Source organism: Triturus cristatus, chromosome 11, assembly GCF_964204655.1.
Source record: "Triturus cristatus chromosome 11, aTriCri1.1, whole genome shotgun sequence".
NCBI lineage: Eukaryota > Metazoa > Chordata > Amphibia > Caudata > Salamandridae > Triturus > Triturus cristatus.
This window is the reverse complement of record NC_140594.1, coordinates 1,139,332,468-1,139,358,135: the sequence shown is the minus strand read 5'-3', so window position 1 is coordinate 1,139,358,135 and position 25,668 is coordinate 1,139,332,468. Positions and strand designations below refer to the sequence as shown.

The 25,668-nt window shown below is 44.6% G+C and overlaps 14 non-coding genes across 14 annotated transcripts; all 14 read right to left on the bottom strand.

Annotated features, from left to right (window-relative positions):
* Positions 1-137: 137 nt before the first annotated feature.
* On the bottom strand, positions 138-209 carry TRNAG-CCC (transfer RNA glycine (anticodon CCC)). The gene has a single exon. It is a non-coding gene; the product is annotated as a tRNA-Gly (tRNA).
* A 4,713-nt stretch (positions 210-4,922) lies between these two features.
* TRNAG-CCC (transfer RNA glycine (anticodon CCC)) lies at positions 4,923-4,994 on the bottom strand. Its single transcript has one exon. It is a non-coding gene; the product is annotated as a tRNA-Gly (tRNA).
* A 1,516-nt stretch (positions 4,995-6,510) lies between these two features.
* Positions 6,511-6,582, bottom strand: TRNAG-CCC (transfer RNA glycine (anticodon CCC)). Its single transcript has one exon. It is a non-coding gene; the product is annotated as a tRNA-Gly (tRNA).
* A 1,516-nt stretch (positions 6,583-8,098) lies between these two features.
* TRNAG-CCC (transfer RNA glycine (anticodon CCC)) lies at positions 8,099-8,170 on the bottom strand. The gene has a single exon. It is a non-coding gene; the product is annotated as a tRNA-Gly (tRNA).
* Positions 8,171-9,686: 1,516 nt separating this feature from the next.
* On the bottom strand, positions 9,687-9,758 carry TRNAG-CCC (transfer RNA glycine (anticodon CCC)). Its single transcript has one exon. It is a non-coding gene; the product is annotated as a tRNA-Gly (tRNA).
* Positions 9,759-11,285: 1,527 nt separating this feature from the next.
* On the bottom strand, positions 11,286-11,357 carry TRNAG-CCC (transfer RNA glycine (anticodon CCC)). The gene has a single exon. It is a non-coding gene; the product is annotated as a tRNA-Gly (tRNA).
* A 1,515-nt stretch (positions 11,358-12,872) lies between these two features.
* Positions 12,873-12,944, bottom strand: TRNAG-CCC (transfer RNA glycine (anticodon CCC)). Its single transcript has one exon. It is a non-coding gene; the product is annotated as a tRNA-Gly (tRNA).
* Positions 12,945-14,470: 1,526 nt separating this feature from the next.
* Positions 14,471-14,542, bottom strand: TRNAG-CCC (transfer RNA glycine (anticodon CCC)). The gene has a single exon. It is a non-coding gene; the product is annotated as a tRNA-Gly (tRNA).
* Positions 14,543-16,058: 1,516 nt separating this feature from the next.
* Positions 16,059-16,130, bottom strand: TRNAG-CCC (transfer RNA glycine (anticodon CCC)). Its single transcript has one exon. It is a non-coding gene; the product is annotated as a tRNA-Gly (tRNA).
* Positions 16,131-17,646: 1,516 nt separating this feature from the next.
* Positions 17,647-17,718, bottom strand: TRNAG-CCC (transfer RNA glycine (anticodon CCC)). Its single transcript has one exon. It is a non-coding gene; the product is annotated as a tRNA-Gly (tRNA).
* Positions 17,719-19,234: 1,516 nt separating this feature from the next.
* TRNAG-CCC (transfer RNA glycine (anticodon CCC)) lies at positions 19,235-19,306 on the bottom strand. Its single transcript has one exon. It is a non-coding gene; the product is annotated as a tRNA-Gly (tRNA).
* Positions 19,307-20,833: 1,527 nt separating this feature from the next.
* TRNAG-CCC (transfer RNA glycine (anticodon CCC)) lies at positions 20,834-20,905 on the bottom strand. The gene has a single exon. It is a non-coding gene; the product is annotated as a tRNA-Gly (tRNA).
* Positions 20,906-22,420: 1,515 nt separating this feature from the next.
* On the bottom strand, positions 22,421-22,492 carry TRNAG-CCC (transfer RNA glycine (anticodon CCC)). The gene has a single exon. It is a non-coding gene; the product is annotated as a tRNA-Gly (tRNA).
* A 1,527-nt stretch (positions 22,493-24,019) lies between these two features.
* TRNAG-CCC (transfer RNA glycine (anticodon CCC)) lies at positions 24,020-24,091 on the bottom strand. Its single transcript has one exon. It is a non-coding gene; the product is annotated as a tRNA-Gly (tRNA).
* Between the last annotated feature and the right edge of the window lie 1,577 nt (positions 24,092-25,668).

Genomic DNA, 25,668 nt, shown 5'->3' with positions numbered 1-25,668 from the left:
GGGGCGATCGAGATGCCTGCCTAAGTATTTCATTTTTTTTTTTATTTAACGTCTGATTAATCTGTTCATGATATTTCCGTTTTGTGACATGTTGCATTAAAACAAATCCTGCTTGGAGAACATATAAAAATTTGCACTGCATTGGCCGGGAATCGAACCCGGGTCAACTGCTTGGGAAGCAGCTATGCTCACCACTATACCACCAACGCCCTATGATGTGGTTGCTCTCGGTTCTAAAGATTACAACCCTGAGTTCAATGACTATCTTGCACCAGTTTCAATGGTGCATTTGGTTTAGATACCAACATGAAAAGCAGTAGAAAGTTTCTTGTAGAGGGTAAGGAACTGGGGATTGAAACCAAGGCCAAATCTGTGCAGAAGAGAAGAAATGGAAAGCAGTAGTACAAATAGTGGAAATGAACATATTTAGGCAGCATTGGAAGCAAAACAGCGAAGAGAAAGAGAGTGCCTTCCATGAAATGCCCAGGAGAATGATAAGAGCAGAACGAAAAGGCAAGAATGACATTCAAAGCATGCCCAGAAAAACGTGTGAAGGTCCCACCAGTCATTTATGCTTATAATTGGGTATCTTTACTTTCAAAGTATGGGGTTGATCCTTTGGCGATCACTCTCTTGTATTTCAGCAGAGACAGATAGTTGAGAAGTCTTTTCTCACATAGCTAGCACAAGCCTGCGCTTTTCCTTGCTGGTAGCGTGGAAATGACAGATTGGTTCTCAGAAGAAAAAACAAGAAATATTATAGCAGAGGATGGTTTCGATCCATCGACCTCTGGGTTATGGGCCCAGCACGGTTCCGCTGCGCCACTCTGCTCCCTTGTAAAAGTGTTCTCTTTATGCAGAGGAGGAGCTTTCAGAGAAGTGGCGAGGGATTGGTGGGTCTCGCTCCTCATTTGCCTAAGCATGCTGCAATGTATGCTGGGTGCAGAAAATCTTCATCTTCTCGTCTCACAGTCAGTCATAACTGAAAGTGCAGACCCTCTTGGGAACTAGCAGTTTCAGGCCTTTACCAAGATAGCAGCTCTCTAACCCTCTCCTCTCTCTTTGATCCTAGCGCTAGCATGCTCAGGATTTGATTTTAACTGGGAGCCAGAGATCTACCCGGTGAGGGCGAGGCTTTTGAGCGTTTGGGAGCGTTCGGGACGTGAGGACGTTGGACAGGAAATGTTGCCATCTTGAAATATCCAACCTTCCTGCTGTCGTGAGAGGCTCTTTCCATGGACATCTGCCTCTTGGAGTCCTCTCAACTTGCTCTCTGATATAACATTTTGTGAGCTGCAGTTACATCCGATGGCTACAAGGTGGCGCTGCATTCAGGTGAGAGAACAAGTGTGCACAAAATCGTTGGGGACTTTTGCCAGATTCATCGGTGGATCTTGCCTACTTTTATTCACATGCTAGATATTGCCTAGAAATGCTTTTTAATATAGAGATGCTACAGTTAGAATGTCTGGTCGGGGTTCAGCCCTTTCATTGTCTACCGCCCGCAACATATTTATTACCAGCACATGTGAGTGGTGACTCTGCTTTTTGGAAAATAGCATCTAATAGGACAATGAATGTAGCAGATGGGGCGATCGAGATGCCTGCCTAAGTATTTCATTTTTTTTTTAATTTAACGTCTGATTAATCTGTTCATGATATTTCCGTTTTGTGACATGTTGCATTAAAACAAATCCTGCTTGGAGAACATATAAAAATGTGCACTTCATTGGCCGGGAATCGAACCCGGGTCAACTGCTTGGGAAGCAGCTATGCTCACCACTATACCACCAACGCCCTATGATGTGGTTGCTCTCGGTTCTAAAGATTACAACCCCGAGTTCAATGACTATCTTGCACCAGTTTCAATGGTGCATTTGGTTTAGATACCAACATGAAAAGCAGTAGAAAGTTTCTTGTAGAGGGTAAGGAACTGGGGATTGAAACCAAGGCCAAATCTGTGCAGAAGAGAAGAAATGGAAAGCAGTAGTACAAATAGTGGAAATGAACATATTTAGCTAGCATTGGAAGCAAAGCAGCGAAGAGAAAGAGAGTGCCTTCCATGAAATGCCCAGGAGAATGATAAGAGCAGAACGAAAAGGCAAGAATGACATTCAAAGCATGCCCAGAAAAACGTGTGACGGTCCCACCAGTCATTTATGCTTATAATTGGGTATCTTTACTTTCAAAGTATGGGGTTGATCCTTTGGCGATCACTCTCTTGTATTTCAGCAGAGACAGATAGTTGAGAAGTCTTTTCTCACATAGCTAGCACAAGCCTGCGCTTTTCCTTGCTGGTAGCGTGGAAATGACAGATTGGTTCTCAGAAGAAAAAACAAGAAATATTATAGCAGAGGATGGTTTCGATCCATCGACCTCTGGGTTATGGGCCCAGCACGCTTCCGCTGCGCCACTCTGCTCCCTTGTAAAAGTGTTCTCTTTATGCAGAGGAGGAGCTTTCAGCGAAGTGGCGAGGGATTGGTGGGTCTCGCTCCTCATTTGCCTAAGCATGCTGCAATGTATGCTGGGTGCAGAAAATCTTCATCTTCTCGTCTCACAGTCAGTCATAACTGAAAGTGCAGACCCTCTTGGGAACTAGCAGTTTCAGGCCTTTACCAAGATAGCAGCTCTCTAACCCTCTCCTCTCTCTTTGATCCTAGCGCTAGCATGCTCAGGATTTGATTTTAACTGGGAGCCAGAGATCTACCCGCTGAGGGCTTGCCCGGTGTGAGGCTTTTGAGCGTTTGGGAGCGTTCGGGACGTGAGGACGTTGGACAGGAAATGTTGCCATCTTGAAATATCCAACCTTCCTGCTGTCGTGAGAGGCTCTTTCCATGGACATCTGCCTCTTGGAGTCCTCTCAACTTGCTCTCTGATATAACATTTTGTGAGCTGCAGTTACATCCGATGGCTACAAGGTGGCGCTGCATTCAGGTGAGAGAACAAGTGTGCACAAAATCGTTGGGGACTTTTGCCAGATTCATCGGTGGATCTTGCCTACTTTTATTCACATGCTAGATATTGCCTAGAAATGCTTTTTAATATAGAGATGCTACAGTTAGAATGTCTGGTCGGGGTTCAGCCCTTTCATTGTCTACCGCCCGCAACATATTTATTACCAGCACATGTGAGTGGTGACTCTGCTTTTTGGAAAATAGCATCTAATAGGACAATGAATGTAGCAGATGGGGCGATCGAGATGCCTGCCTAAGTATTTCATTTTTTTTTTAATTTAACGTCTGATTAATCTGTTCATGATATTTCCGTTTTGTGACATGTTGCATTAAAACAAATCCTGCTTGGAGAACATATAAAAATTTGCACTGCATTGGCCGGGAATCGAACCCGGGTCAATTGCTTGGGAAGCAGCTATGCTCACCACTATACCACCAACGCCCTATGATGTGGTTGCTCTCGGTTCTAAAGATTACAACCCCGAGTTCAATGACTATCTTGCACCAGTTTCAATGGTGCATTTGGTTTAGATACCAACATGAAAAGCAGTAGAAAGTTTCTTGTAGAGGGTAAGGAACTGGGGATTGAAACCAAGGCCAAATCTGTGCAGAAGAGAAGAAATGGAAAGCAGTAGTACAAATAGTGGAAATGAACATATTTAGGCAGCATTGGAAGCAAAGCAGCGAAGAGAAAGAGAGTGCCTTCCATGAAATGCCCAGGAGAATGATAAGAGCAGAACGAAAAGGCAAGAATGACATTCAAAGCATGCCCAGAAAAACGTGTGACGGTCCCACCTGTCATTTATGCTTATAATTGGGTATCTTTACTTTCAAAGTATGGGGTTGATCCTTTGGCGATCACTCTCTTGTATTTCAGCAGAGACAGATAGTTGAGAAGTCTTTTCTCACATAGCTAGCACAAGCCTGCGCTTTTCCTTGCTGGTAGCGTGGAAATAACAGATTGGTTCTAAGAAGAAAAAACAAGAAATATTATAGCAGAGGATGGTTTCGATCCATCGACCTCTGGGTTATGGGCCCAGCACGCTTCCGCTGCGCCACTCTGCTCCCTTGTAAAAGTGTTCTCTTTATGCAGAGGAGGAGCTTTCAGCGAAGTGGCGAGGGATTGGTGGGTCTCGCTCCTCATTTGCCTAAGCATGCTGCAATGTATGCTGGGTGCAGAAAATCTTCATCTTCTCGTCTCACAGTCAGTCATAACTGAAAGTGCAGACCCTCTTGGGAACTAGCAGTTTCAGGCCTTTACCAAGATAGCAGCTCTCTAACCCTCTCCTCTCTCTTTGATCCTAGCGCTAGCATGCTCAGGATTTGATTTTAACTGGGAGCCAGAGATCTACCCGGTGAGGGCTTGCCCGGTGTGAGGCTTTTGAGCATTTGGGAGCGTTCGGGACGTGAGGACATTGGACAGGAAATGTTGCCATCTTGAAATATCCAACCTTCCTGCTGTCGTGAGAGGCTCTTTCCATGGACATCTGCCTCTTGGAGTCCTCTCAACTTGCTCTCTGATATAACATTTTGTGAGCTGCAGTTACATCCGATGGCTACAAGGTGGCGCTGCATTCAGGTGAGAGAACAAGTGTGCACAAAATCGTTGGGGACTTTTGCCAGATTCATCGGTGGATCTTGCCTACTTTTATTCACATGCTAGATATTGCCTAGAAATGCTTTTTAATATAGAGATGCTAGAGTTAGAATGTCTGGTCGGGGTTCAGCCCTTTCATTGTCTACCGCCCGCAACATATTTATTACCAGCACATGTGAGTGGTGACTCTGCTTTTTGGAAAATAGCATCTAATAGGACAATTAATGTAGCAGATGGGGCGATCGAGATGCCTGCCTAAGTATTTCATTTTTTTTTAATTTAACGTCTGATTAATCTGTTCATGATATTTCCGTTTTGTGACATGTTGCATTAAAACAAATCCTGCTTGGAGAACATATAAAAATTTGCACTGCATTGGCCGGGAATCGAACCCGGGTCAACTGCTTGGGAAGCAGCTATGCTCACCACTATACCACCAACGCCCTATGATGTGGGTGCTCTCGGTTCTAAAGATTACAACCCCGAGTTCAATGACTATCTTGCACCAGTTTCAATGGTGCATTTGGTTTAGATACCAACATGAAAAGCAGTAGAAAGTTTCTTGTAGAGGGTAAGGAACTGGGGATTGAAACCAAGGCCAAATCTGTGCAGAAGAGAAGAAATGGAAAGCAGTAGTACAAATAGTGGAAATGAACATATTTAGGCAGCATTGGAAGCAAAACAGCGAAGAGAAAGAGAGTGCCTTCCATGAAATGCCCAGGAGAATGATAAGAGCAGAACGAAAAGGCAAGAATGACATTCAAAGCATGCCCAGAAAAACGTGTGAAGGTCCCACCAGTCATTTATGCTTATAATTGGGTATCTTTACTTTCAAAGTATGGGGTTGATCCTTTGGCGATCACTCTCTTGTATTTCAGCAGAGACAGATAGTTGAGAAGTCTTTTCTCACATAGCTAGCACAAGCCTGCGCTTTTCCTTGCTGGTAGCGTGGAAATGACAGATTGGTTCTCAGAAGAAAAAACAAGAAATATTATAGCAGAGGATGGTTTCGATCCATCGACCTCTGGGTTATGGGCCCAGCACGCTTCCGCTGTGCCACTCTGCTCCCTTGTAAAAGTGTTCTCTTTATGCAGAGGAGGAGCTTTCAGCGAAGTGGTGAGGGATTGGTGGGTCTCGCTCCTCATTTGCCTAAGCATGCTGCAATGTATGCTGGGTGCAGAAAATCTTCATCTTCTCGTCTCACAGTCAGTCATAACTGAAAGTGCAGACCCTCTTGGGAACTAGCAGTTTCAGGCCTTTACCAAGATAGCAGCTCTCTAACCCTCTCCTCTCTCTTTGATCCTAGCGCTAGCATGCTCAGGATTTGATTTTAACTGGGAGCCAGAGATCTACCCGGTGAGCGCGAGGCTTTTGAGCGTTTGGGAGCGTTCGGGACGTGAGGACGTTGGACAGGAAATGTTGCCATCTTGAAATATCCAACCTTCCTGCTGTCGTGAGAGGCTTTTTCCATGGACATCTGCCTCTTGGAGTCCTCTCAACTTGCTCTCTGATATAACATTTTGTGAGCTGCAGTTACATCCGATGGCTACAAGGTGGCGCTGCATTCAGGTGAGAGAACAAGTGTGCACAAAATCGTTGGGGACTTTTGCCAGATTCATCGGTGGATCTTGCCTACTTTTATTCACATGCTAGATATTGCCTAGAAATGCTTTTTAATATAGAGATGCTAGAGTTAGAATGTCTGGTCGGGGTTCAGCCCTTTCATTGTCTACTGCCCGCAACATATTTATTACCAGCACATGTGAGTGGTGACTCTGCTTTTTGGAAAATAGCATCTAATAGGACAATGAATGTAGCAGATGGGGCGATCGAGATGCCTACCTAAGTATTTCATTTTTTTTTAAATTTAACGTCTGATTAATCTGTTCATGATATTTCCGTTTTGTGACATGTTGCAGTAAAACAAATCCTGCTTGGAGAACATATAAAAATTTGCACTGCATTGGCCGGGAATCGAACCCGGGTCAACTGCTTGGGAAGCAGCTATGCTCACCACTATACCACCAACGCCCTATGATGTGTTTGCTCTCGGTTCTAAAGATTACAACCCCGAGTTCAATCACTATCTTGCACCAGTTTCAATGGTGCATTTGGTTTAGATACCAACATGAAAAGCAGTAGAAAGTTTCTTGTAGAGGGTAAGGAACTGGGGATTGAAACCAAGGCCAAATCTGTGCAGAAGAGAAGAAATGGAAAGCAGTAGTACAAATAGTGGAAATGAACATATTTAGGCAGCATTGGAAGCAAAGCAGCGAAGAGAAAGAGAGTGCCTTCCATGAAATGCCCAGGAGAATGATAAGAGCAGAACGAAAAGGCAAGAATGACATTCAAAGCATGCCCAGAAAAACGTGTGACGGTCCCACCAGTCATTTATGCTTATAATTGGGTATCTTTACTTTCAAAGTATGGGGTTGATCCTTTGGCGATCACTCTCTTGTATTTCAGCAGAGACAGATAGTTGAGAAGTCTTTTCTCACATAGCTAGCACAAGCCTGCGCTTTTCCTTGCTGGTAGCGTGGAAATGACAGATTGGTTCTCAGAAGAAAAAACAAGAAATATTATAGCAGAGGATGGTTTCGATCCATCGACCTCTGGGTTATGGCCCCAGCACGCTTCCGCTGCGCCACTCTGCTCCCTTGTAAAAGTGTTCTCTTTATGCAGAGGAGGAGCTTTCAGCGAAGTGGCGAGGGATTGGTGGGTCTCGCTCCTCATTTGCCTAAGCATGCTGCAATGTATGCTGGGTGCAGAAAATCTTCATCTTCTCGTCTCACAGTCAGTCATAACTGAAAGTGCAGACCCTCTTGGGAACTAGCAGTTTCAGGCCTTTACCAAGATAGCAGCTCTCTAACCCTCTCCTCTCTCTTTGATCCTAGCGCTAGCATGCTCAGGATTTGATTTTAACTGGGAGCCAGAGATCTACCCGGTGAGGGCGAGGCTTTTGAGCGTTTGGGAGCGTTCGGGACGTGAGGACGTTGGACAGGAAATGTTGCCATCTTGAAATATCCAACCTTCCTGCTGTCGTGAGAGGCTCTTTCCATGGACATCTGCCTCTTGGAGTCCTCTCAACTTGCTCTCTGATATAACATTTTGTGAGCTGCAGTTACATCCGATGGCTACAAGGTGGCGCTGCATTCAGGTGAGAGAACAAGTGTGCACAAAATCGTTGGGGACTTTTGCCAGATTCATCGGTGGATCTTGCCTACTTTTATTCACATGCTAGATATTGCCTAGAAATGCTTTTTAATATAGAGATGCTACAGTTAAAATGTCTGGTCGGGGTTCAGCCCTTTCATTGTCTACCGCCCGCAACATATTTATTACCAGCACATGTGAGTGGTGACTCTGCTTTTTGGAAAATAGCATCTAATAGGACAATGAATGTAGCAGATGGGGCGATCGAGATGCCTGCCTAAGTATTTCATTTTTTTTTTTATTTAACGTCTGATTAATCTGTTCATGATATTTCCGTTTTGTGACATGTTGCATTAAAACAAATCCTGCTTGGAGAACATATAAAAATTTGCACTGCATTGGCCGGGAATCGAACCCGGGTCAACTGCTTGGGAAGCAGCTATGCTCACCACTATACCACCAACGCCCTATGATGTGGTTGCTCTCGGTTCTAAAGATTACAACCCCGAGTTCAATGACTATCTTGCACCAGTTTCAATGGTGCATTTGGTTTAGATACCAACATGAAAAGCAGTAGAAAGTTTCTTGTAGAGGGTAAGGAACTGGGGATTGAAACCAAGGCCAAATCTGTGCAGAAGAGAAGAAATGGAAAGCAGTAGTACAAATAGTGGAAATGAACATATTTAGGCAGCATTGGAAGCAAAACAGCGAAGAGAAAGAGAGTGCCTTCCATGAAATGCCCAGGAGAATGATAAGAGCAGAACGAAAAGGCAAGAATGACATTCAAAGCATGCCCAGAAAAACGTGTGAAGGTCCCACCAGTCATTTATGCTTATAATTGGGTATCTTTACTTTCAAAGTATGGGGTTGATCCTTTGGCGATCACTCTCTTGTATTTCAGCAGAGACAGATAGTTGAGAAGTCTTTTCTCACATAGCTAGCACAAGCCTGCGCTTTTCCTTGCTGGTAGCGTGGAAATGACAGATTGGTTCTCAGAAGAAAAAACAAGAAATATTATAGCAGAGGATGGTTTCGATCCATCGACCTCTGGGTTATGGGCCCAGCACGGTTCCGCTGCGCCACTCTGCTCCCTTGTTAAAGTGTTCTCTTTATGCAGAGGAGGAGCTTTCAGAGAAGTGGCGAGGGATTGGTGGGTCTCGCTCCTCATTTGCCTAAGCATGCTGCAATGTATGCTGGGTGCAGAAAATCTTCATCTTCTCGTCTCACAGTCAGTCATAACTGAAAGTGCAGACCCTCTTGGGAACTAGCAGTTTCAGGCCTTTACCAAGATAGCAGCTCTCTAACCCTCTCCTCTCTCTTTGATCCTAGCGCTAGCATGCTCAGGATTTGATTTTAACTGGGAGCCAGAGATCTACCCGGTGAGGGCGAGGCTTTTGAGCGTTTGGGAGCGTTCGGGACGTGAGGACGTTGGACAGGAAATGTTGCCATCTTGAAATATCCAACCTTCCTGCTGTCGTGAGAGGCTCTTTCCATGGACATCTGCCTCTTGGAGTCCTCTCAACTTGCTCTCTGATATAACATTTTGTGAGCTGCAGTTACATCCGATGGCTACAAGGTGGCGCTGCATTCAGGTGAGAGAACAAGTGTGCACAAAATCGTTGGGGACTTTTGCCAGATTCATCGGTGGATCTTGCCTACTTTTATTCACATGCTAGATATTGCCTAGAAATGCTTTTTAATATAGAGATGCTAGAGTTAGAATGTCTGGTCGGGGTTCAGCCCTTTCATTGTCTACCGCCCGCAACATATTTATTACCAGCACATGTGAGTGGTGACTCTGCTTTTTGGAAAATAGCATCTAATAGGACAATTAATGTAGCAGATGGGGCGATCGAGATGCCTGCCTAAGTATTTCATTTTTTTTTTAATTTAACGTCTGATTAATCTGTTCATGATATTTCCGTTTTGTGACATGTTGCATTAAAACAAATCCTGCTTGGAGAACATATAAAAATTTGCACTGCATTGGCCGGGAATCGAACCCGGGTCAACTGCTTGGGAAGCAGCTATGCTCACCACTATACCACCAACGCCCTATGATGTGGGTGCTCTCGGTTCTAAAGATTACAACCCCAAGTTCAATGACTATCTTGCACCAGTTTCAATGGTGCATTTGGTTTAGATACCAACATGAAAAGCAGTAGAAAGTTTCTTGTAGAGGGTAAGGAACTGGGGATTGAAACCAAGGCCAAATCTGTGCAGAAGAGAAGAAATGGAAAGCAGTAGTACAAATAGTGGAAATGAACATATTTAGGCAGCATTGGAAGCAAAGCAGCGAAGAGAAAGAGAGTGCCTTCCATGAAATGCCCAGGAGAATGATAAGAGCAGAACGAAAAGGCAAGAATGACATTCAAAGCATGCCCAGAAAAACGTGTGACGGTCCCACCAGTCATTTATGCTTATAATTGGGTATCTTTACTTTCAAAGTATGGGGTTGATCCTTTGGCGATCACTCTCTTGTATTTCAGCAGAGACAGATAGTTGAGAAGTCTTTTCTCACATAGCTAGCACAAGCCTGCGCTTTTCCTTGCTGGTAGCGTGGAAATGACAGATTGGTTCTCAGAAGAAAAAACAAGAAATATTATAGCAGAGGATGGTTTCGATCCATCGACCTCTGGGTTATGGCCCCAGCACGCTTCCGCTGCGCCACTCTGCTCCCTTGTAAAAGTGTTCTCTTTATGCAGAGGAGGAGCTTTCAGCGAAGTGGCGAGGGATTGGTGGGTCTCGCTCCTCATTTGCCTAAGCATGCTGCAATGTATGCTGGGTGCAGAAAATCTTCATCTTCTCGTCTCACAGTCAGTCATAACTGAAAGTGCAGACCCTCTTGGGAACTAGCAGTTTCAGGCCTTTACCAAGATAGCAGCTCTCTAACCCTCTCCTCTCTCTTTGATCCTAGCGCTAGCATGCTCAGGATTTGATTTTAACTGGGAGCCAGAGATCTACCCGGTGAGGGCTTGCCCGGTGTGAGGCTTTTGAGCGTTTGGGAGCGTTCGGGACGTGAGGAGATTGGACAGGAAATGTTGCCATCTTGAAATATCCAACCTTCCTGCTGTCGTGAGAGGCTCGTTCCATGGACATCTGCCTCTTGGAGTCCTCTCAACTTGCTCTCTGATATAACATTTTGTGAGCTGCAGTTACATCCGATGGCTACAAGGTGGCGCTGCATTCAGGTGAGAGAACAAGTGTGCACAAAATCGTTGGGGACTTTTGCCAGATTCATCGGTGGATCTTGCCTACTTTTATTCACATGCTAGATATTGCCTAGAAATGCTTTTTAATATAGAGATGCTAGAGTTAGAATGTCTGGTCGGGGTTCAGCCCTTTCATTGTCTACCGCCCGCAACATATTTATTACCAGCACATGTGAGTGGTGACTCTGCTTTTTGGAAAATAGCATCTAATAGGACAATTAATGTAGCAGATGGGGCGATCGAGATGCCTGCCTAAGTATTTCATTTTTTTTTTAATTTAACGTCTGATTAATCTGTTCATGATATTTCCGTTTTGTGACATGTTGCATTAAAACAAATCCTGCTTGGAGAACATATAAAAATTTGCACTGCATTGGCCGGGAATCGAACCCGGGTCAACTGCTTGGGAAGCAGCTATGCTCACCACTATACCACCAACGCCCTATGATGTGGTTGCTCTCGTTCTAAAGATTACAACCCCAAGTTCAATGACTATCTTGCACCAGTTTCAATGGTGCATTTGGTTTAGATACCAACATGAAAAGCAGTAGAAAGTTTCTTGTAGAGGGTAAGGAACTGGGGATTGAAACCAAGGCCAAATCTGTGCAGAAGAGAAGAAATGGAAAGCAGTAGTACAAATAGTGGAAATGAACATATTTAGGCAGCATTGGAAGCAAAGCAGCGAAGAGAAAGAGAGTGCCTTCCATGAAATGCCCAGGAGAATGATAAGAGCAGAACGAAAAGGCAAGAATGACATTCAAAGCATGCCCAGAAAAACGTGTGACGGTCCCACCAGTCATTTATGCTTATAATTGGGTATCTTTACTTTCAAAGTATGGGGTTGATCCTTTGGCGATCACTCTCTTGTATTTCAGCAGAGAAAGATAGTTGAGAAGTCTTTTCTCACATAGCTAGCACAAGCCTGCGCTTTTCCTTGCTGGTAGCGTGGAAATGACAGATTGGTTCTCAGAAGAAAAAACAAGAAATATTATAGCAGAGGATGGTTTCGATCCATCGACCTCTGGGTTATGGCCCCAGCACGCTTCCGCTGCGCCACTCTGCTCCCTTGTAAAAGTGTTCTCTTTATGCAGAGGAGGAGCTTTCAGCGAAGTGGCGAGGGATTGGTGGGTCTCGCTCCTCATTTGCCTAAGCATGCTGCAATGTATGCTGGGTGCAGAAAATCTTCATCTTCTCGTCTCACAGTCAGTCATAACTGAAAGTGCAGACCCTCTTGGGAACTAGCAGTTTCAGGCCTTTACCAAGATAGCAGCTCTCTAACCCTCTCCTCTCTCTTTGATCCTAGCGCTAGCATGCTCAGGATTTGATTTTAACTGGGAGCCAGAGATCTACCCGGTGAGGGCGAGGCTTTTGAGCGTTTGGGAGTGTTCGGGACGTGAGGACGTTGGACAGGAAATGTTGCCATCTTGAAATATCCAACCTTCCTGCTGTCGTGAGAGGCTCTTTCCATGGACATCTGCCTCTTGGAGTCCTCTCAACTTGCTCTCTGATATAACATTTTGTGAGCTGCAGTTACATCCGATGGCTACAAGGTGGCGCTGCATTCAGGTGAGAGAACAAGTGTGCACAAAATCGTTGGGGACTTTTGCCAGATTCATCAGTGGATCTTGCCTACTTTTATTCACATGCTAGATATTGCCTAGAAATGCTTTTTAATATAGAGATGCTAGAGTTAGAATGTCTGGTCGGGGTTCAGCCCTTTCATTGTCTACCGCCCGCAACATATTTATTACCAGCACATGTGAGTGGTGACTCTGCTTTTTGGAAAATAGCATCTAATAGGACAATGAATGTAGCAGATGGGGCGATCGAGATGCCTGCCTAAGTATTTCATTTTTTTTTTAATTTAACGTCTGATTAATCTGTTCATGATATTTCCGTTTTGTGACATGTTGCATTAAAACAAATCCTGCTTGGAGAACATATAAAAATTTGCACTGCATTGGCCGGGAATCAAACCCGGGTCAACTGCTTGGGAAGCAGCTATGCTCACCACTATACCACCAACGCCCTATGATGTGGGTGCTCTCGGTTCTAAAGATTACAACCCCAAGTTCAATGACTATCTTGCACCACTTTCAATGGTGCATTTGGTTTAGATACCAACATGAAAAGCAGTAGAAAGTTTCTTGTAGAGGGTAAGGAACTGGGGATTGAAACCAAGGCCAAATCTGTGCAGAAGAGAAGAAATGGAAAGCAGTAGTACAAATAGTGGAAATGAACATATTTAGGCAGAATTGGAAGCAAAGCAGCGAAGAGAAAGAGAGTGCCTTCCATGAAATGCCCAGGAGAATGATAAGAGCAGAACGAAAAGGCAAGAATGACATTCAAAGCATGCCCAGAAAAACGTGTGACGGTCCCACCAGTCATTTATGCTTATAATTGGGTATCTTTACTTTCAAAGTATGGGGTTGATCCTTTGGCGATCACTCTCTTGTATTTCAGCAGAGACAGATAGTTGAGAAGTCTTTTCTCACATAGCTAGCACAAGCCTGCGCTTTTCCTTGCTGGTAGCGTGGAAATAACAGATTGGTTCTAAGAAGAAAAAACAAGAAATATTATAGCAGAGGATGGTTTCGATCCATCGACCTCTGGGTTATGGGCCCAGCACGCTTCCGCTGCGCCACTCTGCTCCCTTGTAAAAGTGTTCTCTTTATGCAGAGGAGGAGCTTTCAGCGAAGTGGCGAGGGATTGGTGGGTCTCGCTCCTCATTTGCCTAAGCATGCTGCAATGTATGCTGGGTGCAGAAAATCTTCATCTTCTCGTCTCACAGTCAGTCATAACTGAAAGTGCAGACCCTCTTGGGAACTAGCAGTTTCAGGCCTTTACCAAGATAGCAGCTCTCTAACCCTCTCCTCTCTCTTTGATCCTAGCGCTAGCATGCTCAGGATTTGATTTTAACTGGGAGCCAGAGATCTACCCGGTGAGGGCTTGCCCGGTGTGAGGCTTTTGAGCATTTGGGAGCGTTCGGGACGTGAGGACATTGGACAGGAAATGTTGCCATCTTGAAATATCCAACCTTCCTGCTGTCGTGAGAGGCTCTTTCCATGGACATCTGCCTCTTGGAGTCCTCTCAACTTGCTCTCTGATATAACATTTTGTGAGCTGCAGTTACATCCGATGGCTACAAGGTGGCGCTGCATTCAGGTGAGAGAACAAGTGTGCACAAAATCGTTGGGGACTTTTGCCAGATTCATCGGTGGATCTTGCCTACTTTTATTCACATGCTAGATATTGCCTAGAAATGCTTTTTAATATAGAGATGCTAGAGTTAGAATGTCTGGTCGGGGTTCAGCCCTTTCATTGTCTACCGCCCGCAACATATTTATTACCAGCACATGTGAGTGGTGACTCTGCTTTTTGGAAAATAGCATCTAATAGGACAATTAATGTAGCAGATGGGGCGATCGAGATGCCTGCCTAAGTATTTCATTTTTTTTTAATTTAACGTCTGATTAATCTGTTCATGATATTTCCGTTTTGTGACATGTTGCATTAAAACAAATCCTGCTTGGAGAACATATAAAAATTTGCACTGCATTGGCCGGGAATCGAACCCGGGTCAACTGCTTGGGAAGCAGCTATGCTCACCACTATACCACCAACGCCCTATGATGTGGGTGCTCTCGGTTCTAAAGATTACAACCCCGAGTTCAATGACTATCTTGCACCAGTTTCAATGGTGCATTTGGTTTAGATACCAACATGAAAAGCAGTAGAAAGTTTCTTGTAGAGGGTAAGGAACTGGGGATTGAAACCAAGGCCAAATCTGTGCAGAAGAGAAGAAATGGAAAGCAGTAGTACAAATAGTGGAAATGAACATATTTAGGCAGCATTGGAAGCAAAACAGCGAAGAGAAAGAGAGTGCCTTCCATGAAATGCCCAGGAGAATGATAAGAGCAGAACGAAAAGGCAAGAATGACATTCAAAGCATGCCCAGAAAAACGTGTGAAGGTCCCACCAGTCATTTATGCTTATAATTGGGTATCTTTACTTTCAAAGTATGGGGTTGATCCTTTGGCGATCACTCTCTTGTATTTCAGCAGAGACAGATAGTTGAGAAGTCTTTTCTCACATAGCTAGCACAAGCCTGCGCTTTTCCTTGCTGGTAGCGTGGAAATGACAGATTGGTTCTCAGAAGAAAAAACAAGAAATATTATAGCAGAGGATGGTTTCGATCCATCGACCTCTGGGTTATGGGCCCAGCACGCTTCCGCTGTGCCACTCTGCTCCCTTGTAAAAGTGTTCTCTTTATGCAGAGGAGGAGCTTTCAGCGAAGTGGTGAGGGATTGGTGGGTCTCGCTCCTCATTTGCCTAAGCATGCTGCAATGTATGCTGGGTGCAGAAAATCTTCATCTTCTCGTCTCACAGTCAGTCATAACTGAAAGTGCAGACCCTCTTGGGAACTAGCAGTTTCAGGCCTTTACCAAGATAGCAGCTCTCTAACCCTCTCCTCTCTCTTTGATCCTAGCGCTAGCATGCTCAGGATTTGATTTTAACTGGGAGCCAGAGATCTACCCGGTGAGCGCGAGGCTTTTGAGCGTTTGGGAGCGTTCGGGACGTGAGGACGTTGGACAGGAAATGTTGCCATCTTGAAATATCCAACCTTCCTGCTGTCGTGAGAGGCTTTTTCCATGGACATCTGCCTCTTGGAGTCCTCTCAACTTGCTCTCTGATATAACATTTTGTGAGCTGCAGTTACATCCGATGGCTACAAGGTGGCGCTGCATTCAGGTGAGAGAACAAGTGTGCACAAAATCGTTGGGGACTTTTGCCAGATTCATCGGTGGATCTTGCCTACTTTTATTCACATGCTAGATATTGCCTAGAAATGCTTTTTAATATAGAGATGCTAGAGTTAGAATGTCTGGTCGGGGTTCAGCCCTTTCATTGTCTACTGCCCGCAACATATTTATTACCAGCACATGTGAGTGGTGACTCTGCTTTTTGGAAAATAGCATCTAATAGGACAATGAATGTAGCAGATGGGGCGATCGAGATGCCTACCTAAGTATTTCATTTTTTTTTAAATTTAACGTCTGATTAATCTGTTCATGATATTTCCGTTTTGTGACATGTTGCAGTAAAACAAATCCTGCTTGGAGAACATATAAAAATTTGCACTGCATTGGCCGGGAATCGAACCCGGGTCAACTGCTTGGGAAGCAGCTATGCTCACCACTATACCACCAACGCCCTATGATGTGTTTGCTCTCGGTTCTAAAGATTACAACCCCGAGTTCAATCACTATCTTGCACCAGTTTCAATGGTGCATTTGGTTTAGATACCAACATGAAAAGCAGTAGAAAGTTTCTTGTAGAGGGTAAGGAACTGGGGATTGAAACCAAGGCCAAATCTGTGCAGAAGAGAAGAAATGGAAAGCAGTAGTACAAATAGTGGAAATGAACATATTTAGGCAGCATTGGAAGCAAAGCAGCGAAGAGAAAGAGAGTGCCTTCCATGAAATGCCCAGGAGAATGATAAGAGCAGAACGAAAAGGCAAGAATGACATTCAAAGCATGCCCAGAAAAACGTGTGACGGTCCCACCAGTCATTTATGCTTATAATTGGGTATCTTTACTTTCAAAGTATGGGGTTGATCCTTTGGCGATCACTCTCTTGTATTTCAGCAGAGACAGATAGTTGAGAAGTCTTTTCTCACATAGCTAGCACAAGCCTGCGCTTTTCCTTGCTGGTAGCGTGGAAATGACAGATTGGTTCTCAGAAGAAAAAACAAGAAATATTATAGCAGAGGATGGTTTCGATCCATCGACCTCTGGGTTATGGCCCCAGCACGCTTCCGCTGCGCCACTCTGCTCCCTTGTAAAAGTGTTCTCTTTATGCAGAGGAGGAGCTTTCAGCGAAGTGGCGAGGGATTGGTGGGTCTCGCTCCTCATTTGCCTAAGCATGCTGCAATGTATGCTGGGTGCAGAAAATCTTCATCTTCTCGTCTCACAGTCAGTCATAACTGAAAGTGCAGACCCTCTTGGGAACTAGCAGTTTCAGGCCTTTACCAAGATAGCAGCTCTCTAACCCTCTCCTCTCTCTTTGATCCTAGCGCTAGCATGCTCAGGATTTGATTTTAACTGGGAGCCAGAGATCTACCCGGTGAGGGCGAGGCTTTTGAGCGTTTGGGAGCGTTCGGGACGTGAGGACGTTGGACAGGAAATGTTGCCATCTTGAAATATCCAACCTTCCTGCTGTCGTGAGAGGCTCTTTCCATGGACATCTGCCTCTTGGAGTCCTCTCAACTTGCTCTCTGATATAACATTTTGTGAGCTGCAGTTACATCCGATGGCTACAAGGTGGCGCTGCATTCAGGTGAGAGAACAAGTGTGCACAAAATCGTTGGGGACTTTTGCCAGATTCATCGGTGGATCTTGCCTACTTTTATTCACATGCTAGATATTGCCTAGAAATGCTTTTTAATATAGAGATGCTACAGTTAAAATGTCTGGTCGGGGTTCAGCCCTTTCATTGTCTACCGCCCGCAACATATTTATTACCAGCACATGTGAGTGGTGACTCTGCTTTTTGGAAAATAGCATCTAATAGGACAATGAATGTAGCAGATGGGGCGATCGAGATGCCTGCCTAAGTATTTCATTTTTTTTTTTATTTAACGTCTGATTAATCTGTTCATGATATTTCCGTTTTGTGACATGTTGCATTAAAACAAATCCTGCTTGGAGAACATATAAAAATTTGCACTGCATTGGCCGGGAATCGAACCCGGGTCAACTGCTTGGGAAGCAGCTATGCTCACCACTATACCACCAACGCCCTATGATGTGGTTGCTCTCGGTTCTAAAGATTACAACCCCGAGTTCAATGACTATCTTGCACCAGTTTCAATGGTGCATTTGGTTTAGATACCAACATGAAAAGCAGTAGAAAGTTTCTTGTAGAGGGTAAGGAACTGGGGATTGAAACCAAGGCCAAATCTGTGCAGAAGAGAAGAAATGGAAAGCAGTAGTACAAATAGTGGAAATGAACATATTTAGGCAGCATTGGAAGCAAAACAGCGAAGAGAAAGAGAGTGCCTTCCATGAAATGCCCAGGAGAATGATAAGAGCAGAACGAAAAGGCAAGAATGACATTCAAAGCATGCCCAGAAAAACGTGTGAAGGTCCCACCAGTCATTTATGCTTATAATTGGGTATCTTTACTTTCAAAGTATGGGGTTGATCCTTTGGCGATCACTCTCTTGTATTTCAGCAGAGACAGATAGTTGAGAAGTCTTTTCTCACATAGCTAGCACAAGCCTGCGCTTTTCCTTGCTGGTAGCGTGGAAATGACAGATTGGTTCTCAGAAGAAAAAACAAGAAATATTATAGCAGAGGATGGTTTCGATCCATCGACCTCTGGGTTATGGGCCCAGCACGGTTCCGCTGCGCCACTCTGCTCCCTTGATAAAGTGTTCTCTTTATGCAGAGGAGGAGCTTTCAGAGAAGTGGCGAGGGATTGGTGGGTCTCGCTCCTCATTTGCCTAAGCATGCTGCAATGTATGCTGGGTGCAGAAAATCTTCATCTTCTCGTCTCACAGTCAGTCATAACTGAAAGTGCAGACCCTCTTGGGAACTAGCAGTTTCAGGCCTTTACCAAGATAGCAGCTCTCTAACCCTCTCCTCTCTCTTTGATCCTAGCGCTAGCATGCTCAGGATTTGATTTTAACTGGGAGCCAGAGATCTACCCGGTGAGGGCGAGGCTTTTGAGCGTTTGGGAGCGTTCGGGACGTGAGGACGTTGGACAGGAAATGTTGCCATCTTGAAATATCCAACCTTCCTGCTGTCGTGAGAGGCTCTTTCCATGGACATCTGCCTCTTGGAGTCCTCTCAACTTGCTCTCTGATATAACATTTTGTGAGCTGCAGTTACATCCGATGGCTACAAGGTGGCGCTGCATTCAGGTGAGAGAACAAGTGTGCACAAAATCGTTGGGGACTTTTGCCAGATTCATCGGTGGATCTTGCCTACTTTTATTCACATGCTAGATATTGCCTAGAAATGCTTTTTAATATAGAGATGCTAGAGTTAGAATGTCTGGTCGGGGTTCAGCCCTTTCATTGTCTACCGCCCGCAACATATTTATTACCAGCACATGTGAGTGGTGACTCTGCTTTTTGGAAAATAGCATCTAATAGGACAATTAATGTAGCAGATGGGGCGATCGAGATGCCTGCCTAAGTATTTCATTTTTTTTTTAATTTAACGTCTGATTAATCTGTTCATGATATTTCCGTTTTGTGACATGTTGCATTAAAACAAATCCTGCTTGGAGAACATATAAAAATTTGCACTGCATTGGCCGGGAATCGAACCCGGGTCAACTGCTTGGGAAGCAGCTATGCTCACCACTATACCACCAACGCCCTATGATGTGGGTGCTCTCGGTTCTAAAGATTACAACCCCAAGTTCAATGACTATCTTGCACCAGTTTCAATGGTGCATTTGGTTTAGATACCAACATGAAAAGCAGTAGAAAGTTTCTTGTAGAGGGTAAGGAACTGGGGATTGAAACCAAGGCCAAATCTGTGCAGAAGAGAAGAAATGGAAAGCAGTAGTACAAATAGTGGAAATGAACATATTTAGGCAGCATTGGAAGCAAAGCAGCGAAGAGAAAGAGAGTGCCTTCCATGAAATGCCCAGGAGAATGATAAGAGCAGAACGAAAAGGCAAGAATGACATTCAAAGCATGCCCAGAAAAACGTGTGACGGTCCCACCAGTCATTTATGCTTATAATTGGGTATCTTTACTTTCAAAGTATGGGGTTGATCCTTTGGCGATCACTCTCTTGTATTTCAGCAGAGACAGATAGTTGAGAAGTCTTTTCTCACATAGCTAGCACAAGCCTGCGCTTTTCCTTGCTGGTAGCGTGGAAATGACAGATTGGTTCTCAGAAGAAAAAACAAGAAATATTATAGCAGAGGATGGTTTCGATCCATCGACCTCTGGGTTATGGCCCCAGCACGCTTCCGCTGCGCCACTCTGCTCCCTTGTAAAAGTGTTCTCTTTATGCAGAGGAGGAGCTTTCAGCGAAGTGGCGAGGGATTGGTGGGTCTCGCTCCTCATTTGCCTAAGCATGCTGCAATGTATGCTGGGTGCAGAAAATCTTCATCTTCTCGTCTCACAGTCAGTCATAACTGAAAGTGCAGACCCTCTTGGGAACTAGCAGTTTCAGGCCTTTACCAAGATAGCAGCTCTCTAACCCTCTCCTCTCTCTTTGATCCTAGCGCTAGCATGCTCAGGATTTGATTTTAACTGGGAGCCAGAGATCTACCCGGTGAGGGCTTGCCCGGTGTGAGGCTTTTGAGCGTTTGGGAGCGTTCGGGACGTGAGGAGATTGGACAGGAAATGTTGCCATCTTGAAATATCCAACCTTCCTGCTGTCGTGAGAGGCTCGTTCCATGGACATCTGCCTCTTGGAGTCCTCTCAACTTGCTCTCTGATATAACATTTTGTGAGCTGCAGTTACATCCGATGGCTACAAGGTGGCGCTGCATTCAGGTGAGAGAACAAGTGTGCACAAAATCGTTGGGGACTTTTGCCAGATTCATCGGTGGATCTTGCCTACTTTTATTCACATGCTAGATATTGCCTAGAAATGCTTTTTAATATAGAGATGCTAGAGTTAGAATGTCTGGTCGGGGTTCAGCCCTTTCATTGTCTACCGCCCGCAACATATTTATTACCAGCACATGTGAGTGGTGACTCTGCTTTTTGGAAAATAGCATCTAATAGGACAATTAATGTAGCAGATGGGGCGATCGAGATGCCTGCCTAAGTATTTCATTTTTTTTTTAATTTAACGTCTGATTAATCTGTTCATGATATTTCCGTTTTGTGACATGTTGCATTAAAACAAATCCTGCTTGGAGAACATATAAAAATTTGCACTGCATTGGCCGGGAATCGAACCCGGGTCAACTGCTTGGGAAGCAGCTATGCTCACCACTATACCACCAACGCCCTATGATGTGGTTGCTCTCGTTCTAAAGATTACAACCCCAAGTTCAATGACTATCTTGCACCAGTTTCAATGGTGCATTTGGTTTAGATACCAACATGAAAAGCAGTAGAAAGTTTCTTGTAGAGGGTAAGGAACTGGGGATTGAAACCAAGGCCAAATCTGTGCAGAAGAGAAGAAATGGAAAGCAGTAGTACAAATAGTGGAAATGAACATATTTAGGCAGCATTGGAAGCAAAGCAGCGAAGAGAAAGAGAGTGCCTTCCATGAAATGCCCAGGAGAATGATAAGAGCAGAACGAAAAGGCAAGAATGACATTCAAAGCATGCCCAGAAAAACGTGTGACGGTCCCACCAGTCATTTATGCTTATAATTGGGTATCTTTACTTTCAAAGTATGGGGTTGATCCTTTGGCGATCACTCTCTTGTATTTCAGCAGAGAAAGATAGTTGAGAAGTCTTTTCTCACATAGCTAGCACAAGCCTGCGCTTTTCCTTGCTGGTAGCGTGGAAATGACAGATTGGTTCTCAGAAGAAAAAACAAGAAATATTATAGCAGAGGATGGTTTCGATCCATCGACCTCTGGGTTATGGCCCCAGCACGCTTCCGCTGCGCCACTCTGCTCCCTTGTAAAAGTGTTCTCTTTATGCAGAGGAGGAGCTTTCAGCGAAGTGGCGAGGGATTGGTGGGTCTCGCTCCTCATTTGCCTAAGCATGCTGCAATGTATGCTGGGTGCAGAAAATCTTCATCTTCTCGTCTCACAGTCAGTCATAACTGAAAGTGCAGACCCTCTTGGGAACTAGCAGTTTCAGGCCTTTACCAAGATAGCAGCTCTCTAACCCTCTCCTCTCTCTTTGATCCTAGCGCTAGCATGCTCAGGATTTGATTTTAACTGGGAGCCAGAGATCTACCCGGTGAGGGCGAGGCTTTTGAGCGTTTGGGAGTGTTCGGGACGTGAGGACGTTGGACAGGAAATGTTGCCATCTTGAAATATCCAACCTTCCTGCTGTCGTGAGAGGCTCTTTCCATGGACATCTGCCTCTTGGAGTCCTCTCAACTTGCTCTCTGATATAACATTTTGTGAGCTGCAGTTACATCCGATGGCTACAAGGTGGCGCTGCATTCAGGTGAGAGAACAAGTGTGCACAAAATCGTTGGGGACTTTTGCCAGATTCATCAGTGGATCTTGCCTACTTTTATTCACATGCTAGATATTGCCTAGAAATGCTTTTTAATATAGAGATGCTAGAGTTAGAATGTCTGGTCGGGGTTCAGCCCTTTCATTGTCTACCGCCCGCAACATATTTATTACCAGCACATGTGAGTGGTGACTCTGCTTTTTGGAAAATAGCATCTAATAGGACAATGAATGTAGCAGATGGGGCGATCGAGATGCCTGCCTAAGTATTTCATTTTTTTTTTAATTTAACGTCTGATTAATCTGTTCATGATATTTCCGTTTTGTGACATGTTGCATTAAAACAAATCCTGCTTGGAGAACATATAAAAATTTGCACTGCATTGGCCGGGAATCAAACCCGGGTCAACTGCTTGGGAAGCAGCTATGCTCACCACTATACCACCAACGCCCTATGATGTGGGTGCTCTCGGTTCTAAAGATTACAACCCCAAGTTCAATGACTATCTTGCACCACTTTCAATGGTGCATTTGGTTTAGATACCAACATGAAAAGCAGTAGAAAGTTTCTTGTAGAGGGTAAGGAACTGGGGATTGAAACCAAGGCCAAATCTGTGCAGAAGAGAAGAAATGGAAAGCAGTAGTACAAATAGTGGAAATGAACATATTTAGGCAGAATTGGAAGCAAAGCAGCGAAGAGAAAGAGAGTGCCTTCCATGAAATGCCCAGGAGAATGATAAGAGCAGAACGAAAAGGCAAGAATGACATTCAAAGCATGCCCAGAAAAACGTGTGACGGTCCCACCAGTCATTTATGCTTATAATTGGGTATCTTTACTTTCAAAGTATGGGGTTGATCCTTTGGCGATCACTCTCTTGTATTTCAGCAGAGACAGATAGTTGAGAAGTCTTTTCTCACATAGCTAGCACAAGCCTGCGCTTTTCCTTGCTGGTAGCGTGGAAATGACAGATTGGTTCTCAGAAGAAAAAACAAGAAATATTATAGCAGAGGATGGTTTCGATCCATCGACCTCTGGGTTATGGCCCCAGCACGCTTCCGCTGCGCCACTCTGCTCCCTTGTAAAAGTGTTCTCTTTATGCAGAGGAGGAGCTTTCAGCGAAGTGGCGAGGGATTGGTGGGTCTTGCTCCTCATTTGCCTAAGCATGCTGCAATGTATGCTGGGTGCAGAAAATCTTCATCTTCTCGTCTCACAGTCAGTCATAACTGAAAGTGCAGACCCTCTTGGGAACTAGCAGTTTCAGGCCTTTACCAAGATAGCAGCTCTCTAACCCTCTCCTCTCTCTTTGATCCTAGCGCTAGCATGCTCAGGATTTGATTTTAACTGGGAGCCAGAGATCTACCCGGTGAGGGCTTGCCCGGTGTGAGGCTTTTGAGCGTTTGGGAGCGTTCGGGACGTGAGGAGATTGGACAGGAAATGTTGCCATCTTGAAATATCCAACCTTCCTGCTGTCGTGAGAGGCTCGTTCCATGGACATCTGCCTCTTGGAGTCCTCTCAACTTGCTCTCTGATATAACATTTTGTGAGCTGCAGTTACATCCGATGGCTACAAGGTGGCGCTGCATTCAGGTGAGAGAACAAGTGTGCACAAAATCGTTGGGGACTTTTGCCAGATTCATCGGTGGATCTTGCCTACTTTTATTCACATGCTAGATATTGCCTAGAAATGCTTTTTAATATAGAGATGCTAGAGTTAGAATGTCTGGTCGGGGTTCAGCCCTTTCATTGTCTACCGCCCGCAACATATTTATTACCAGCACATGTGAGTGGTGACTCTGCTTTTTGGAAAATAGCATCTAATAGGACAATTAATGTAGCAGATGGGGCGATCGAGATGCCTGCCTAAGTATTTCATTTTTTTTTTAATTTAACGTCTGATTAATCTGTTCATGATATTTCCGTTTTGTGACATGTTGCATTAAAACAAATCCTGCTTGGAGAACATATAAAAATTTGCACTGCATTGGCCGGGAATCGAACCCGGGTCAACTGCTTGGGAAGCAGCTATGCTCACCACTATACCACCAACGCCCTATGATGTGGTTGCTCTCGGTTCTAAAGATTACAACCCCGAGTTCAATGACTATCTTGCACCAGTTTCAATGGTGCATTTGGTTTAGATACCAACATGAAAAGCAGTAGAAAGTTTCTTGTAGAGGGTAAGGAACTGGGGATTGAAACCAAGGCCAAATCTGTGCAGAAGAGAAGAAATGGAAAGCAGTAGTACAAATAGTGGAAATGAACATATTTAGGCAGCATTGGAAGCAAAGCAGCGAAGAGAAAGAGAGTGCCTTCCATGAAATGCCCAGGAGAATGATAAGAGCAGAACGAAAAGGCAAGAATGACATTCAAAGCATGCCCAGAAAAACGTGTGACGGTCCCACCTGTCATTTATGCTTATAATTGGGTATCTTTACTTTCAAAGTATGGGGTTGATCCTTTGGCGATCACTCTCTTGTATTTCAGCAGAGACAGATAGTTGAGAAGTCTTTTCTCACATAGCTAGCACAAGCCTGCGCTTTTCCTTGCTGGTAGCGTGGAAATAACAGATTGGTTCTAAGAAGAAAAAACAAGAAATATTATAGCAGAGGATGGTTTCGATCCATCGACCTCTGGGTTATGGGCCCAGCACGCTTCCGCTGCGCCACTCTGCTCCCTTGTAAAAGTGTTCTCTTTATGCAGAGGAGGAGCTTTCAGCGAAGTGGCGAGGGATTGGTGGGTCTCGCTCCTCATTTGCCTAAGCATGCTGCAATGTATGCTGGGTGCAGAAAATCTTCATCTTCTCGTCTCACAGTCAGTCATAACTGAAAGTGCAGACCCTCTTGGGAACTAGCAGTTTCAGGCCTTTACCAAGATAGCAGCTCTCTAACCCTCTCCTCTCTCTTTGATCCTAGCGCTAGCATGCTCAGGATTTGATTTTAACTGGGAGCCAGAGATCTACCCGGTGAGGGCTTGCCCGGTGTGAGGCTTTTGAGCATTTGAGAGCGTTCGGGACGTGAGGACATTGGACAGGAAATGTTGCCATCTTGAAATATCCAACCTTCCTGCTGTCGTGAGAGGCTCTTTCCATGGACATCTGCCTCTTGGAGTCCTCTCAACTTGCTCTCTGATATAACATTTTGTGAGCTGCAGTTACATCCGATGGCTACAAGGTGGCGCTGCATTCAGGTGAGAGAACAAGTGTGCACAAAATCGTTGGGGACTTTTGCCAGATTCATCGGTGGATCTTGCCTACTTTTATTCACATGCTAGATATTGCCTAGAAATGCTTTTTAATATAGAGATGCTAGAGTTAGAATGTCTGGTCGGGGTTCAGCCCTTTCATTGTCTACCGCCCGCAACATATTTATTACCAGCACATGTGAGTGGTGACTCTGCTTTTTGGAAAATAGCATCTAATAGGACAATTAATGTAGCAGATGGGGCGATCGAGATGCCTGCCTAAGTATTTCATTTTTTTTTAATTTAACGTCTGATTAATCTGTTCATGATATTTCCGTTTTGTGACATGTTGCATTAAAACAAATCCTGCTTGGAGAACATATAAAAATTTGCACTGCATTGGCCGGGAATCGAACCCGGGTCAACTGCTTGGGAAGCAGCTATGC